We start from the raw sequence: 18,193 nt of genomic DNA on the forward strand, positions 1-18,193 counted from the left end.
GTCTTCTCACCCACCACTCCACCTCCAGGTCCCTCAGATCGGCCGACTTGGGGCTGCTGAATATCCCGCGGTCTAGGCATAAGCTTAGGGGCGATCGCACCTTTGCGGTTGCAGCTCCTAGACTGTGGAACAACAGCATCCCCTTCCCATCAGAACTGCCCCCTCCATCGACTCCTTTAAGTCGAGACTAAAAACTTATCTATACTCCCAAGCCTTTCCTGACGTCCACTGAGCGTGGGCTACATGTATATATGTAATTCCCTGCCACAGAAGGTAGTTGAGGCCAGTTCATTGGCTATATTTAAGAGGGAGTTAGATGTGGCCCTTGTGGCTAAAGGGATCAGGGGGTATGGAGAGAAGGCAGGGATGGGATACTGAGTTGGATGATCAGCCATGATCATATCGAGAGATCATATCGAATGGCGGTGCAGGCTCGAAGGGCCGAATGGCCTACTCCTGCACCTATTTTCTATGTTTCTATGTAGTTTGTTTGTTTGTACTATTCTTATAACAAATGTCAAGCACTTTGGCCAACGAGAGTTGTTTTATAAATGTGCTATAAAAATAAATGTGACTTGACCAAGGTCCTGCAGGAAAGATGGATCACACACAGTGCCAGAACCCAGGCCCATGGTCCCAGTGTTGGCCTCTTGCACGCACTCTGTGTCCTGATAGAAACAGCAGATCAGCAGCAGTGGCAGTGAGGAGCAGACTGTACAAGTGTGTGTGTCCCCAGGTCTGGGGTCATTGATCATCAAAGGAAGCTGGCATGGTGGAGCATCTATGGAGCCTGCCCTGGACTCAAACGGCACAAGCAGGTTCTCAACCCGAAACATCGCCAATTCCTTTTCTCCATAGGCGCTGCCTCACCCGCTGAGTTACTGCAGCATTTTGTGTCTACCTTCGATTTTACCAGCAGTTCTGCAGTTCTTTCTTAAACAAAAACAGGCCCTTCAGCCCAACTCGTCCATGCCGACCACAATGCCCCATCTAAGCTCGTCCCACCTGGCCACGTTTGGCCCATATCCCTCTAAAACGCACTGCTTATCCATGTATCTATCCAAATGTCTTTTAAATGCTATTATAGTACCGGCCTCAACTACCTCCTCCGGCAGCTCGTTCCATGCACCCACCACCCTCTGTGTGGAAAAGTTGCTCCTTGGGGTTGTATTAAATCTTTCCCCTCCCACCTTAAACCTATGTCCTCTTTTTTTTGATTCCCCTACTCTGGTTAAAAGACTCCACGCACTCATCCTATTTATTCCTGGGTAATCTTATATACCTCTATAAGATAGACAATAGACAATAGACAATAGGTGCAGGAGTAGGCCATTCGGCCCTTCGAGCCAGCACCGCCATTCAATGTGATCATGGCTGATCATCCCCAATCAGTACCCCGTTCCTGCCTTCTCCCCATATCCCCTGACTCCACTATCTTTAAGATCCCTATCTAGCTCTCTCTTGAAAGCATCCAGAGAACCTGCCTCCACCGGCCTCTGAGGCAGAGAATTCCACAGACTCACCCCTGTTTCTCCTGTGCTCCATGGAATAAAGTCCCAGTCTGCCCAACTTTTCCCTACAGCACAGGCCCTTAGGTCCTGGCAACATTCTCGTAAAACGTCTGTGCATATCTTATTTGGCGCAGCTGGTGGATAATGTCCCATGGACAAGACTGGGGCCACTCAGCCTAGGTATGAGAGATATTAAGATAGCCCACCACCCCCACGTCAGGTCATCACCGCAGATGCTCTTCCCCCTACTCATTCATATCTTATAGGATCAGAATTAGGCCATTCGGCCCATCAAGTCTACTCCGCCATTCAATCATGGCTGATCTATCTCTCCCTCACAACCCCATTCTCCTGCCTTCTCCCCATAACCCCCGACACCCGCACTAATCAAGAATCGACAAATCTCGATTCCCGCACACTAACACCAACCTACACACACTAGGGACAATTTACATTTACACCAAGCCAATTAACCTACAAACCTTTGGAGTGTGGGAGGAAAACGAAGATCTCGGAGAAAACCCACGCAGGTCACGGGGAGAACGTACAAACTCTGCACAGACAGCACCCGTAGTCAGGATCGAACCCGGGTCTCTGGCGCTGTGAGGCAGCAACTCTAACGCTAGGCCACCATGCCACCCTTATATAAGTTTATAAATGCAGTAATCCAGTAATTTAAGTTGTTTTTCTCCCCAAGAACACAAATGTCTCCTGAAAGTTGCAAATCCCCACTATGCACAAGACACCAATGCATCAGTTCTGATACTTAGAAAGTCTTGTCTAGCACTATCTTAAGATTCACCCTGCCATGTAGGTGGGGCTTCACACAAAACGCTACTCTTTCTGTACTGATCCTGACCAAGTGATGATTTCTCTGTGAAGACACAAGGAACTGCAGACCAAAAAAAATGACACAAAGTACTGGAGCGACTCAGCGGTTTGGAAAAAGTCCCGACTCAACACGTCGCTGATTTATGTCCTCCAGAGATGCTGCCTGCCCTGCTTAGTTACTCCTGCAAGAATGTGTCTGTAATAATTTCACCGCATGGCGAAGAGTTTTTGGAGATTCGGGCATCAAAAGAGGGGTCAGGATTATGAATGCAACTAAACACCCCCCTCTACCCAAGGGCTGCTGGTCTTGCACATTGTTGTAAAAATAGTTCATACACAAATAAGGCATTGAAGACTACACTCTTTGGGGCAGACTTTGGTAAAAACGAAAAACTATGCAGCTAGCTTCCTGGATTTCTGTAAATGCTTGGTTTCACTTCTCCTTTAACTACCGAGAACTGCTTTGCGTGACACCTTAAATATCCCAAGGTACTTTACAGTCAATGAAACCACTTTCTAAAGAATAGTCACTATTGTAGGAAACGCAACTTCCTGATTGGGATGATCAGAAACCACGCGTTAACAAGAACTCTAATTTTAACCCTGCTAGCTCTTCAAAGTGCAGTTCTTTCAAGGTGTCGAGGGTTATGGGGCGAGTAGGGAGAGATAGATCAGCCATGATTGATTGCTAGAGTAGACTCGATGGGCCGAATGGCCTAATTCTGCTCATATAACTTATGAACCATGAAATCTCGACACGACTTTCAAAGTTTCGTTTAGTTTAGACACAGAATGCTGGAGTAATTCAGCGGGACAGGCAGCCTTTGTGGATAGTAGGATCGGGCGACGTTTCGGGTCGAGACCCTTCTTCAGACTAATGGGTGACATTTCAGGTCGAGGCCCATCTGCAGACATTCAAAGTTTAGATTAGTTTAGTTTTAGTTTAGAGATACAGCGCGGAAAACAGGCTCTCCGGCCCACCGTGTCCGCGCCGTATACCAGGTCTATCCTACACGCTAGGGACAATTTAGAGGCAATTAAACCTGCACGTCTTTGGAATGTGGAAGGAAGCTGGAGCTCCTAACCCAGAGAAAACAGGTTGAACGGGCAATCTCTGTACAGAATGCACCCGTGGTCAGGATTGAACCCGGAACTCTGGCGCTGTGAGGCAGAAACTCTACCGCTGCCCAACAGTGCTGAAGAGAAAGGCTGAGTGTGGTAAATCGGAAGAGGGAAGCTAGACGTTCATGCTGTTTCCCAGCCTTGAAGTCCGTGGCTTGAGGTGTAGACGTCGCTGATACCGAGCGCTCTCTCTACGCACGTCTCACGGCCAGTCCCTTCCTCTTCTCACATGTTCTTGAATTCATTCAGCGTCGGTGAATACTGTTTTCCTTTTAGTTTCAGAGATACAACGTGGAAAAGGCCCTTCGGCCCACCGAGTCCATGCTGACCAGCGATCACCCATACACTGGTTTTATCCTACACACTAGGGCCAATTCACCTACAAACCCACACATCTTAAGGAAAACAGAGCACCCAACGTAAGCCCACTGCCATAGGAGGTAGTTGGGGTAGGGTCTATAACAACATTTAAACCACCTTCGACAGGATAGGAAAGATTAAGAGGCATATGGTCCAAACGCGGGCAGTTTGAATTGAATTTATAAGCCAAGTTTAGTTTAGAGATACAGCGTGGAAACAGGCCCTTCGGCCCACTGGGTCCGCGCCGACCAGCGATCCCCGCACACCAACACTATCCTACACCCACTAGAGAACATTTTTACATTTACCAAGCCAATTAACCTACAACCTTGTAGGTCTTAGGAGTGTGGGAGGAAACCGAAGATCTCGGAGAAAACCCACGCAGGTCACGGGGAGAACGTACAAACTCTGTGCAGACAGCGCACGTAGTCGGGATCGAACCCGGGTCTCCGGCGCTGCATTCACCGTAAGGCAGCAACTCTACCGCTGCACCATCGTGACCACCTTTGTATGTATCTGCACATACAAGGAATTTGCCTTGGTGCTCCGCTAGCAAGACATACAGTAGAAAATTACAAATAAAACATTGTCATTTAAACATGTGAAGAATTAAATAAAATACCAGACCAAAAGGGGGCTACAGACTTTTGGCTGTTGAGTCGAGCTACTGCTCTGTTTATGATTGGCACTAGCATAGATGGGGCATTAGGTCAGCATGGGCAAGTTGGGCAGAAGGGTCTCTTTTCTTGCTGTAGGCTCTCTGATTCTCTGGAGGGTTTCTGGGGAGATATGCTGTGGCCCCTGCTTCATGCTTGGAGCAACGATGGGGCCTGGGGTGAGAGCAAGGGGGGGTCAGCAACTGGTGAGTGACCCCAGGGGGAGGGAGCACCCTCTCGCTAGGGAGTGGAGACAGTGGGGCTAACTGGAGGAGTGAGGCAGAGAAGGAAATGTAGGGCAGGGTGGAGAGGGAGGGGGTGATAGAAGCAAGAGGAATTAGGACAGATGTGTGCATGTGATGTGCCTAACTGTGCATGCGTGTGCATGTGAGATACATGACCATATATGTACGAACATACAACAGAATATCACAGGAACATGTTTAGTTTAGTTCAGAGACACAGAGAGGTAACAGGCCCTTCGGCCCATCAAGTACATGCCGACTAGCGATCCCCGTACATTAATACTATCTTAATGAACAGTATATGTGTGTGTGTGTGTGTGTGTGCGTGTGCATAATGGTTTGTATTTGTGTGTGTGCAATGGTTAGACATGCGTGTGTGTGTGCGTGTGCGTGTGCATTGGTTATGCATGTGTGTGTGTGCGCAATGGTTAGAACTGTGTGTGTGTGTGCCTGTGTGTGTGCGTGTGTGTGTGTGTGTGCGTGTGCAATGGTTATGCATGTGTGTGTGTGTGTGTGTGTGTGTGTCCGCGCGCGCAATGGTTATGCATGTGTGTTGTGTGTTTGTGTGTGTGCGTGTGTATGGTGAGGTGCGTGTTGTGCGTGTGTGTGTGCAATGGGTTATGGCATGTATGTGTGTGGTGCGTGTGTATGTGTGCGTGCGGTTTGGCGTGTGTGTGTGTGCAATGGTTATGCATGTGTGTGTGTGTGCGCAATGGTTATGCATGTATGTGTGTGTGTGTGCATGTGTGCGTGTTTGTGCGTGTGTGTAAGCGCGTATGTATGTGTGTGTGTGTGTGTGTATGTATGCGCGTATGTATGTGTGTGCGTGCGCGTGTTCGTGTGCATGCATCAAGATCTCACACTATGAAGTCCAATAAGGAACAGTTGTGCAGCACAAGGCTCAGTGTTGAAGGGTATCATTCCCTTGTATCTCCTACTGCTCAGACTAGTGCAAGCAAATTGTCTCAATCCCAAGAACTGGCCCTCGCTGTCCTTCCCCATTGCAGCACAAGCTGCCTTCACCGCCCTGACCTTTGGAGCTTTTCCCACGAACCCAGCGATCACGGTGACTGAATAACTGCACGCAGTTGAGCCCAGCGAGGTCTCGGACCGCCCCACTTCCTAACCCTGATCACGGAGCTTCAGGCTACCGCAGTTCTGTGGGAGATGCTATCTTTCCAAAGGGATATTTCACCAAGTTTCCGCCCGCTTTCACACAGCCCGGCTTCCTAGAAAAAGAGTTAGCGTGAGATCGTGGCCGATAACAATCCCTCACCAACATCACGGCAACTGGCCCCACTGGTCATTTACACTTTTCTATTTTCTCTACAAAGTTGGTGAGCGAGAGGAGACTTCACAGAAGGATGTTAAATTAGATTAGTTTAGTTTAGAGATGCAGCGTGGAAACAGGCCCTTCGGCCCATCGAGACCGTGCCGACCAGCGATCCCCGCACATTAACTCTACCCTACACACACCAGGGACAATTTTTACATTTACACCAAGCCAATTAACCAACAAACCTGCACGGCTTTGGAGTGGGGGGGGGGGAGAAACCTGAGATCCCGGAGAAAACCAATGCGGGTCACGGGGAGAACGTACAAACTCCGTACAGACAGCACCCGTTGGCAGGATCGAACCGGGTCTCTGGGGCTGTGAGGCAGCAACTCTAACGCCGTGTCACCAATATGAGAGGTGAATTAGGACAGCCAAATCAGAACCTTTTTTTGCTCAACGACAGAGGGCATAGCTATTAGGTGAGAGTGGGCGAACATAATGGAGAAATCCATTTTTCACCCAGAGAGTTGTGAATTTATGGAATTCCCTGCCGCAGAGGGCAGTGGCAGCCAAGTCACTGGATGGATTCAAGAGAGAGTTAGATAGAGCTCTAGGGGCGAGTGGAGTCAAGGGATATGGGGAGAAGGCAGGCACGGGTTATTGATTGGGGACGATCAGCCATGATCACAATGAATGGCGGTGCTGGCTCGAAGGGCCGAATGGCCTCCTCCTGCACCTATTTTCTATGTTTCTATGTTTCTATGAGGGGCAATTTTATTTTTACACAGAGGGTGGTTGGGCCCTGGAGCACATTATGGTGTTGAAGAAACTTTAAGATAGGCACATGGATTAGCAGTGAATAGAGAGATATGGATCACATGCTCCAAGTTCTATTTCCAAGAGCTTCCTGTTTATAAATTGGTTGCCTGTGGCCAATTTAATTCACATTAAATTGTACTTTATTGACTCAATGACTGATTCAAAGACATAGGTTTAAGGTGCGATGGGTAAACATTTAACAGGGACATGTTGGCGTGCAGGTACAGCAGGCAGTGAAGAAAGCTAATGGAATGTTGGCCTTCATAACAAGAGGTTTTCAGTATAGGAGTAAAGAGGTTCTTCTGCAGTTGTATGGGGCTCTGGTGAGACCACATCTGGAGTATTGTGTACAGTTTTGGTCTCCTAATTTGAGGAAGGACATCCTTGTGATTGAGGCAGTGCAGTGTAGGTTCACGAGATTGATCCCTGGGATGGCGGGACTGTCATATGAGGAAAGATTGAAAAGACTAGGCTTGTATTCACTGGAGTTTAGAAGGATGAGGGGATATCTTATAGAAACATATAAAATTATAAAAGGACTGGACAAGCTAGATACAGAAGATGCAGGAAAAATGTTCCCAATGTTGGAAGAGTCCAGAACCAGGGGCCACCGTCTTAGAATAAAGGGGAGGTCATTTAAGACTGAGGTGAGTGAAATCTTTTTTACCCAGAGAGTTGTGAATTTATAGAATTCCCTGCCGCAGAGGGCAATGGAGGCCAAGTCACTGGATGGATTTAAGAGAGAGTTAGATAGAGCTCTAGGGGCTAGTGGAGTCAAGGGATATGGGGAGAAGGCAGGCACGGGTTATTGATAGGGGACGATCAGCCATGATCACAATGAATGGTGGTGCTGGCTCGAAGGGCCGAATGGCCTCCTCCTGCACCTATTTTCTATGTTTCTATGGGCCTTCTTCACACAGAGGGTGGTGGGTGTATAGAACGAGCTACCAGAGGTGGAGGGCGAGACAGGTCCCATTACATTTCAAACATTTTTAGCATCTCGACCAGAAACGTCACCTATTCTTTCTCTTCAGAGATGCTGCCTGTCCCGCTGAGTTACTCCAGTATCTGTTCAAGAAGGAACTGCAGATGCTGGAAAATCGAAGGTAGACAAAAGTGCTGGAGAAACTCAGCGGGTGCGGCAGCATCTATGGAGCGAAGGAAATAGGCAACGTTTCGGGCCGAAACGTTGCCTATTTCCTTCGCTCCATAGATGCTGCCGCACCCGCTGAGTTTCTCCAGCACTTTTGCCTACTCCAGTATCTTGTATCTGTCTTCAGTGTAAACCAGCATCTGCAGTTCCTTCCTACTTTAAAATAGTTGGGCAGGTACATGGATAGGATAGGTTTGGAGGGATATGGGCTGGTGGGTCTAGTGTAGATGGGGCATTGACAATAGACAATAGGTGCAGGAGTAGGCCATTCGGCCCTTCGAGCCAGCACCGCCATTCAATGTGATCATGGCTGATCATCCCCAATCAGTACCCCGTTCCTGCCTTCTCCCCATATCCCCTGACTCCGCTATCTTTAAGAGCCCTATCTAGCTCTCTCTTGAAAGCATCCAGAGAACCTGCCTCCACCGGCCGTGATGTTTCAGGTCGAGGCCCTTCTTCAGACCCCTTTGGTTTGGACCGGGGTAATACAAGCATCAAACACAGGCAGGCCCAACCCTCTCCCATGGGCAACAGTAAAAGTGCTTTATCAGAAACGTCAGCCATTCCTTCTCTCCAGGGATGCTGCTGCCTGTCCCACTGAGTTACTCCAGCATTCCGCGTCTATCTTCGGTGAAGACCAGCATCTGCAGTTCCTTCCTACTTATAACCATATGACCATATAACAATTACAGTACGGAAACAGGCCAGCTCAGCCCTTCCAGTCCGTGCCGAACACTTACTCTCACCTAGTCCCATCTACCTGCACTCATACCATAACCCTCCATTCCTTTCCCGTCCATATACCTATCCAATTTATTTTTTAATGATAAAATCGAACCTGCCTCCACCACTTCCACTGGAAGCTCATTCCACACCACTACCACTCTGTGAGTAAAGAAGTTCCCCCTCATGTTACCCCTAAACTTCTGTCCCTTAATTCTCAAGTCATGTCCTCTTGTTTGAATCTTCCCTACTCTCAATGGGAAAAGCTTATCCACGTCAACTCTGTCTATCCCTCTCATCATTTTAAAGACCTCTAACAAGTCCCCCCTTAACCTTCTGCGCTCCAAAGAATAAACACCTAGACTTATAAAATCAGGCCCCCACTCAACTCGCAGCCCCTCTTATGAATCCTTGGCCCTGAGTGGCTCGGTGAGCAAATGTGTCCCTCTCCTCGGTTCAATTCAGGTTACAAAATTCTCTCTGCACCATTTGACAACACACGTACATCTCCACCGTACGCAGGGGAAGGGACAACATACAACTGGCAAGGAGGAATGTGCAACGTTTTGGGTCGAGACCCATCCTCGCCCATTCCTTCTCTCCAGAGATAGAAACATAGAAAATAGGTGCAGGAGTAGGCCATTCGGCCCATCGAGCCTGCACCACCATTCGATATGATCATGGCTGATCATCCAACTCAGTATCCCATCCCTGCCTTCTCTCCATACCCCCTGATCCCTTTAGCCACAAGGGCCACATCTAACTCCTTCTTAAATATAGCCAATGAACTGGCCTCAACTACCTTCTGTGGCAGAGAATTCCACAGATTCACCACTCTCTGTGTAAAAAATTATTTTCTCATCTCGGTCCTAAAAGATTTCCCTCTTATCCTTAAACTGTGACCCCTAGTTCTGGACTTCCCCAACATCGGGAATAATCTTCCTGCATCTAGCCTGTCCAACCCCTTAGGAATTTTGTACGTTTCTATAAGATCCCCACTCAATCTTCTAAATTCTAGCGAGTACAAGCCAAGTCTATCCAATCTTTCTTCATATGAATGTCCTGACATCCCAGGAATCAGTCTGGTGAACCTTCTCTGTACTCCCTCTATGGCAAGAATGTCTTTCCTCAGATTAGGAGACCAAAACTGTACGCAATACTCCAGGTGTGGTCTCACCAAGGCCCTGTACAACTGCAGTAGAACCTCCCTGCTATTATATGCTGCCTGACCCACTGTGAGTTACTCCAGCTTTTTTGTGTCTATCTTCGGTGATGACCAGCAACTGCAGTTCCTTTCCCCCCCCACCCACACACACACACACCCCCACCCCCCCACACACACACACAGCTTGCAACCTCCTTCCTTTCCATCAGGCCAGTGTTGCTTCCCAACCACAGTGAGTATCACTTTAAACCTCCCAGTAAAATTGCAAACCAACCCTGTCCCCCCCACACCTTGCTGCACAACTACTTGCTACACAAGTACAGCCTACTTCTAATCCTGGAGGACAAAGGGAGAGGCAGGGAGGGAGTGTGTGTGCGTGCGTGGTGATCTCAGTGGCTGGCAGAAACAGCAGCTCCTTCCCATCCATCGCAGGCATCTCTCTCTCTCTCTCTCTCTCGCTCCCCCTCTCCCTCTCGCTCGCTCTCTCCCTACCACCCTTCCTCTCTCCCACCCCCACTCTCCCTCCCCCTCCCCCTCCCTCACTGTCTCCCCCTCTCCCCTTCCTCACTCCCTCCTTTCCTCTATCCCTCCCCCTCCCCCTCTATCCCTCTCTCTCTCCCCCCTCTCTTCCTCTATCCCTCCCCCTCTCTCTCCCTTTCTCTCCCCCTCTCCTCTCTCCCTTCCTCACTCCCCCCCTCTATCCCTCTCTCTCCCCTCCCTCTCTCCTCCATCTCTCTCTCCCCCTTCCTCCCCTCTCTCCCTCTCTCTTCCTCCCTCTCTCCCTCCCCTCTCCCTTCCTCCCTCTCTCCCCTCTCTTCCTCACTCCCTCCCTCCCCTCCTCTCTCTTCTTCACTCCCTCTCTCCCCTCCCTCACTCTCTCCCCCTCACTCCCTCCCTCTCTCCCCTCTCCTCTTCCTCCCCTCCTCTCTCTTCCTCCCTCTCTCTTCCTCTCTCCCTCTCTATCCCTCTCTCCCTCCTTCTCTCCCTCCCTCTCTCCCCCTCTCCGTGCCCTCCACAATACACATCAATTATTCAGAGCCGGCCTTCTGGCTGCCAGTAAACCCCAATCACAGATGGAGGCCACTAATACAAGCACGCTGTGTCTGCCAACAGACAGAGACAATGGATGCAGAATCAATCCCGTCAAAACCCCCTTTTTGCAGCCACAGTCACATAAACTTGACAGCCATTTATTGCAGCAAAGGCAGGCATAAATCCTGTTGCTCGCAGCTGAGGAATTTGTCTAGGGGCTGCTGCCTGCGCTGAGGAGAGGAAAGCAGCCACTAGGTGCTAATGAGGGTGTAAGAGGAAACCTTTCTCTTCCATCCACCCCCCCCTCCACTCCCCTCCCTCCTCTCTCCACTCCAACACCAGCAGAAGGACAAAAACACACGCAGTCACTTATCTGTTAGGCTGACTGGAGGAAGGCTGTTTGTTATTGATGATGTTTCTGCTCACTAGTCATCCATCTACCTCTGCCCCCATGCCACACATCACACAGGCAGGCACGGCACTTTGCCAGAAGGAGAAAGAAAAAAGAAGGGAGAGAGGGAGAGAAGAGAGAGAGAGAGAGAGAGAGGAAAAAAAAAATCCAGGCAGCTTACATTTCAAACTCGTGCAGGGGTGGTTCGCCTCACAAAGCCAACAAGCACCGTCCTGGAGCCCGGCCAGAGTCACAAACGCCGATCAATTCATTCGACTGAAGCCTCCACAAGTGTGTGCGGTGAATTACTGAGGCATCAGCAGGCAGGGCAAGGAGGGGGTGGTGGGGTGGGGGTGGGGGGGGGGAGACGGGGGCATTTAGCAGGATAAAACACCTAACACACTGCTTTCCCCCTTCACAATGCTGTTGTCTAAATCCATCAAACTAGTCATGCTAATTAGGGTACAGAAAAGGCTCAGCTTTTAGGCAATGCTGGTGGCAGTCAGAAAAGCAGAGTTTGGTGTGTGTGTGTGTGTGTTGCTTGGATTGTGTGGGTGGGAGGAGGGGTTAAACAGACCTTGTCACAGGAACAGTTTAAAAAAAACCCTTCTCGCAGCTGAATATTAGTGGGGTTATTTTCTAAATAATACCTGTGTGTGTGTGTGTGTGTGTTTTCTTGCACGCAGTCACTGCTAATTGATGCTCTGTTAGAAAATATTGGATAAAAGAGACAGATTGCAAGCTGTAGCGAACAGTGTCGGGAACCTTGTCATGAAAGCATCATGTGGGATCCAGCACTTCCCTGACAGAGGTAATCTACACACACACATGTACACATAAGCACACACACACACACACACATGTACATACATTCACACACACACGAGCACACACATGTACACATAAGCACACACACATGTACACACATTCACACACACGAGCACACACATGTACACATAAGCACACACACGTACACGTACACATTCTCACACATGTGTACACACAACCACGTGCACAAACACACAGTACATGCACGCACACACATGTACACATAAACATACACATTTGCACAAACACGTTGACACACACGCGCACACACGTGTACACATAAACACATGTTGATTCACACATGTACAGACACACAAGTACATTGACGTTCACACACACACATGTACACATAAGCAATGCACAAACACACACGTACATGCGAGCACACACACGTGTTGACGCACACACACGCACGCGCACACACACAGGCACAAGTACACACACACGAGCGCACACACAGGCACGCGCGCACACATAGGTGCACACACACAAGCACAAACACACATACAGGTACACACATACAAGACGTGCACACACTGGCGGGCGAACACACACTCACAAACAGGCTCACGCGCACAGTCTCACACACACAGGTGTATACACACTCACAAACACACACGAGCGCGCGCGCACACACTCCACACACACTCACTGACACAGACTCACATTCACACACATATTTAAACACATAACACACACACACACACATTCCCACACAAACTCCCAACATTGCCCTGCACACACACACACACACACACCCACACCCACACACAGATCCACACACACACACACACACACACACACAGATCCCCACACACACACACAGATCCCCACACACACACGCACACACACACACAGATCCACACACACACACACACACACACACAGATACACACACACACACGCACACACACACACACACAGTTCCACACACACACCCACACAGATCCCCGCCCACACACACGTTCATCCCTTTGCAAGTGTGGAGTTTGGCCTGTACATTATTGGGCAGTGCAGTGGTGCAGTGGGTAGAGCTGCTGCCTTACAGCGCCAGAGTCACAGGTTCGATCCTGACCTCGGGTTGCCTCCGGTTTCCCCAAACATCCCAAAAATGCGAGGGTTTGTAGGTTACTTTGCCTGTAAATTGCATTCCACGTTTTATAATTGCTCCTGTTTAGACTTTAATCTTTTGATTCTCTCCTATCGCAATAGTCTAGGCAAGGTGGCGCAGCAGTAGAATTGCTGCCTTACAAGCACCAGATACCCCGGTTCGATCCTGACTACGGGTGCTGTCTGTGTGGAGTTTGCACGTAAAACCCATGACCTGCAAGGGTTTTCTCCAGGAGTTCTGGTTTCCTCCCACACTCTAAACATAGACATAGAAAATAGGTGCAGGAGTAGGCCATTCGGCCCTTCACCGCCATTCAATATGATCATGGCTGATCATCCAACTCAGTATCCCATCCCTGCCTTCTCTCCATACCCCCTGATCCCTTTAGCCACAAGGGCCACATCTAACTCCCTCTTAAATATAGCCAATGAACTGGCCTCAACTACCTTCTGTGGCAGAGAATTCCACAGATTCACCACTCTCTGTGTAAAAAATGATTTTCTCATCTCGGTCCAAAAAGACTTCCCTCTTATCCTTAAACTGTGACCCCTTGTCCTGGACTTCCCCAACATCGGGAATAATCTTCCTGCATCTAGCCTGTCCAACCCCATAAGAATTTTGTAAGTTTCTATAAGATCCCCACTCAATCTTCTAAATTCTAGTGAGTACAAGCCGAGTCTATCCAGTCTTTCTTCATATGAAAGTCCTGCCATCCCAGGAATCAGTCTGGTGAACCTTCTCTGTACTCCCTCTAAAGACGCTTTGATTACAATGATAAACGTCCCTAGTGTGTGCAGGATAGTGCTAGTGTGCTGGGGATAGATCGGCGCGGACTCAGTGGGCTGAAGGGCCTGTTTCCACGTTGTACCTCTGAACAAAACTAAATGGAGATAGTATGATTCTTCTTCATATAGTATGATTACACTGGGGTAGCATCCTACTGCATCTTGGTGCATGTGCCAAAAGTGTGAGTCAACGAGCTGGTAAAAAAAACCCCCAACTTCTTTATTTCAAAGTGAGTAGGCTTCCATTCAACATTTCCTGCAGCAACTATATCTGTGCAGGCTACTCTTCCGGAAGGTTCTCTGTGACTTCTGGAAACCAAGTTTCAATTCTTTTTTTTTACTTACTGTGGGAGGTCACGTTTAAAAAGTTAAATTAGTTATTCCTCTTGAGAGGAATAGATCGGGTAGACGCACAGAGTCTTTTATCCAGAGTTGGGGAATCGAGAACCAGAGGACATTGGTTTAAGGCGATGGGAGAAAGACTTAATGGGAACCTGAGGGGCAACTTTTTTAAACAAATTGTGGAACGAGATGCCAGAGGAGGTAGTAGAGGCAGGTACATGGATAGGACAGGTTTAGAGGGATATGGGCAGGTGGGACTATTGTAAATAGTGCATGTTAGTTGGCCGATGGACCTGTTTTCACACTATATGACTCTGTGACTATTACTCCAGTCTTAAAAGTTCCCAACACAAAATGTTGCCTGTCTATATATCTCCATGGTGTGAAATGGATGTCAATAGACAATAGGTGCAGGAGTAGGCCATTCGGCCCTTCGAACCAGCACCGCCATCCAATGTGATCATGGCTGATCATCCACAATCAGTACCCCGTTCCTGCCTTCTCCCCATATCCCCTGACTCCGCTATCTTCAACAGCCCTATCTAGCTCTCTCTTGAAAGCATCCAGAGAACCTGCCTCCACTGCCACCTGAGGCAGAGAATTACATACACTCACCACTCTGTTTCACTCAAAGTTTTTCCTCATCTCCATTCTAAATGGCCTACCCCTTATTCTTAAACTGTGTGGCCCCTGGTTCTGGACTCCCCCAACATCGGGAACATGTTTCCTGCCTCCAGCGTGTCCATACCCTTAACGATCTTATGTTTCAATGAGATGCCCTCTCATCCTTCTAAACTCCAGAGTGTACAAGCCCAGCCGCTCCATTCTCTCAGCAGGTTGCAACAGGCACTTTCTGCAATGGGAGTTTAATCTCGAATAGAGTCAGACTTGGAGAATTGTGCAACTGCACAGCATCGCACAACAGCCGGAGTCTGGCCACGTCGAGAGAGAGAGAGAGATAGAGAGAGAGAGCGACCAGTGTTGCTATCACGTATTTCTCAAAGGGTTTTTTACAGCCAATGAAGTGTGTTTGAAGTGTGGTCATAGTTGTAGCAATGCGAACCAGAAATGAATAATAAATGTGGCCGTTTACAGGGTGTGGTTGGGTCGGTGAAGATAGGCACTAAATGCTGGAGTAAGTCAGCGGCACAGGCAGTATCTCTGGAGAAAGGGAATGGGCCACGTTACGGGTCGAGACCCTTCTTCAAACAGAGAGTCAGGGGAGAGGGAAACACAGAGATAAGGAAGTGTAAAGTGTGAAAACGAGACATCAAGGGAGATGTGGAATAGATCATTGCTAGCTGGGGGAAGGTGACACTGAAGCAAACAGAGATAATATTTAATCAGGGGGAGAATCAGACTGGCTGAAGAACTTTAGATGGGGGAGGGATGGAGAGAGAGGGAAAGCAAGGGTTGGAGAAGTCAATGTTCATACCGTTGGGGTGTAAGCTGCCCAAGCGAAATATGAGGTGCTGTTCCTCCAATTTGTGCGCTAGGCCTCACTCTGACAGTGGAGGAGGCCCAGGACAGAAAGGTCAGTGTGGGGATGGGAGGGGGGGGGGGTTAAAGTGTTTAGCAACCGGGAGATCAGGTGGGTTTAGGTGGAGTACAGTTTGTGTAGGAAGGAACTGCAGATGCTGGTTTACACTGTACGGTTTGCTGGGCATTAAAGTAGCTCGGCTGGGAGCGGGGTCGAAGTCACTGACAGATGTGTAGTGCAATGATATGTTTGCATGCCTACATTGTCCCTATTGTTTAACTCCGAGAATGTGGCGCTGTTTTGAAATACGAGACGGGAGGAATATTACATCATGGGGGTTTTTTTTTGGTTAGACTATGGAGAAGACCTGACCCCTGGGGAAAAATGAGCCATGCGGACTGACAAAGGACCCTTATCTGTCAGGAGACAATATGTTAGCCATCGGGGGATAAGGGGCCTTTAATGAACTGGAGGTTGGAGCCTTGTACAAATTAAGGTTCATTCAGATATCAACCTACGGTGGTGAGGTTGAATCAACTCTGAATTGCCGTCATTGACGTCCCACCCCTGAACTCCTTACTGGCTGAAGGACTGTTACGTTAACAAGCTGACAGCTATTAGTCCATGCAAACCGTACGTCACGCAGGGACCCGCAGTTGATTTGCATTCATTTGCATCCAGCGGGCAGACACAAAAAGCTGGAGTAACTCAGCGGATCGGGCGGCATCCCTGGAGAATGAGAATGGGTGACCGAGTCCCTTCTTCAGACCGAGAGTCAAGGGAAAGGAATATGGTGATGTCGAGAGAGAATGAAAGGTATGCAAAATACAATGATACAGGGTACCATTTGTATCGAACATTTGAACCTTCTATACCATTCACTGCAGGCACAGAAGACCGTGTTATCATGACGGATGGAAGATCAATTTTTTGCTGTGTCACCTCAAGCCTAAAAGGCGTTATCATACCTTCTTGCAAATCTTTCATTCATTTGTCCTGACTGATGAAGGCCAATGCACCAAAACTATTCTTTGCCTCCCTCTCTGCCTATGGTGACATTTTCACGGAAATATGTACCTGTACTCCTAGATCTTTCTGCTCCGAGGGTCCTACCATTCATTGTGAAGGTCCTGCCCTGGTTTGACGTTCCAAAATGCAACGCCTCATACTTATCGGCATTAAACTCCACGAACCATTCTTCAGCCCACTTGCCCAACTGCTGAAGTTCCTGCTGTAATGTTTAAGAAGGAACTGCAGATGCTGGTTTAAACCAAAGATAGACACCAAAAGCTGGAGTAACTCAGGCGGGACAGGCAGCATCTCTGGAGAAAAGGAATGGGCGACGTTTCGGGTCGAGCCCCAAAACGCCACCCATTCCTTCTCTCCAGAGACGCTGCCTGTCCCGCTGAGTTACTCCAGCATTTTGTGTCTATCTGTGATTAGGAACGTATTTTCTGTAGCTCATTGTTCTTTGAAGTAGAAAATGCAGGTATGTTGCTGAACAAAAGCTTAAAGGGCCTGTCCCACTTTTCCGAGTTACTCACGAATTCTCCCGAGTTTTCCCCTTGATTCAAACTCGGAGAATGTTCGTAGCGAGTCCGTAGGAGACGGTAGATATATCGTAGCGGCTCATTATGCTTGCCGTAGGTACTCGGGGCATCAGGTAAGTCGGGACGTTTTTTCCAGCATGACAACAAAGTCCACAAGTAAAAAGATAGTCGGCAGGAGGAGTTCGTTGATCACAAAAATCTTGATTTTTTTTTTCAAGGTCGTTTCAACTCGGCAGAGGACTCGGGATAGTGGGACAGGCCCTTAACACTGTATCTCGGGACACATGACAATACACTAAAGGAGACTGGAGTGCAAACTGGAAAAGTAAGACAAGCCAATAAACTTCTGAAAAAGAAGGAACCATTGCGAAAGACAAATAGCTGGAAGAACTCAACGGATCAGGCAGCATCTGTGGAGGGAAATGGCCAGACAAAGTTTTGGGTCGGGACTCTTCTTCAAGATGAGGTGAACAAGAGAGCAGAATGACTTAATCAGTTGGGTGGAGTCCTCCCTCCTTTCAAACAGACTACACCCTGCATTCAAGGGACACACCCAAATGCTCCAGGCTCTTTGAACACAACAAGAAGCCTCTTTGAAATGCTTTGTTGAAATGCTGATTTGTTTGCCCTGTAACCTGTTTTTAGTTTGAGCTGTTTAATTATGGGCGTCTTTGTCCTCTTTCTCCTGTTGATTAGATGCACAACAGCTAGATGTTAACCGGTCTCAACCAAAGAACCTATAGCGGAGCAAGATAGACCACTCCTGCTAAATGCAATGGGCTGACGTGTAGTGCGCAACGGAACGGAACGTGG

The 18,193-nt window shown here is 48.5% G+C and overlaps 1 protein-coding gene across 6 annotated transcripts in view; it reads right to left on the reverse strand.

Annotated features, from left to right (window-relative positions):
* Positions 1-18,193, reverse strand: part of zmiz1 (zinc finger MIZ-type containing 1) — a 274,950-nt gene that overhangs the window by 59,028 nt on the left and 197,729 nt on the right. The window contains exon 1 of one of the 6 annotated variants that reach the window (XM_033012941.1): positions 11,466-11,609. The exons of the other annotated variants lie outside the window; for them this stretch is intronic. The gene's annotated coding sequence lies outside the window, so the exon portion shown is untranslated. Of the gene's footprint in view, positions 1-11,465; positions 11,610-18,193 lie in introns of those variants that run through there. 6 annotated transcript variants of the gene reach the window in all.

This window comes from Amblyraja radiata, chromosome 37 (genome assembly GCF_010909765.2).
Source record: "Amblyraja radiata isolate CabotCenter1 chromosome 37, sAmbRad1.1.pri, whole genome shotgun sequence".
Lineage (NCBI taxonomy): Eukaryota > Metazoa > Chordata > Chondrichthyes > Rajiformes > Rajidae > Amblyraja > Amblyraja radiata.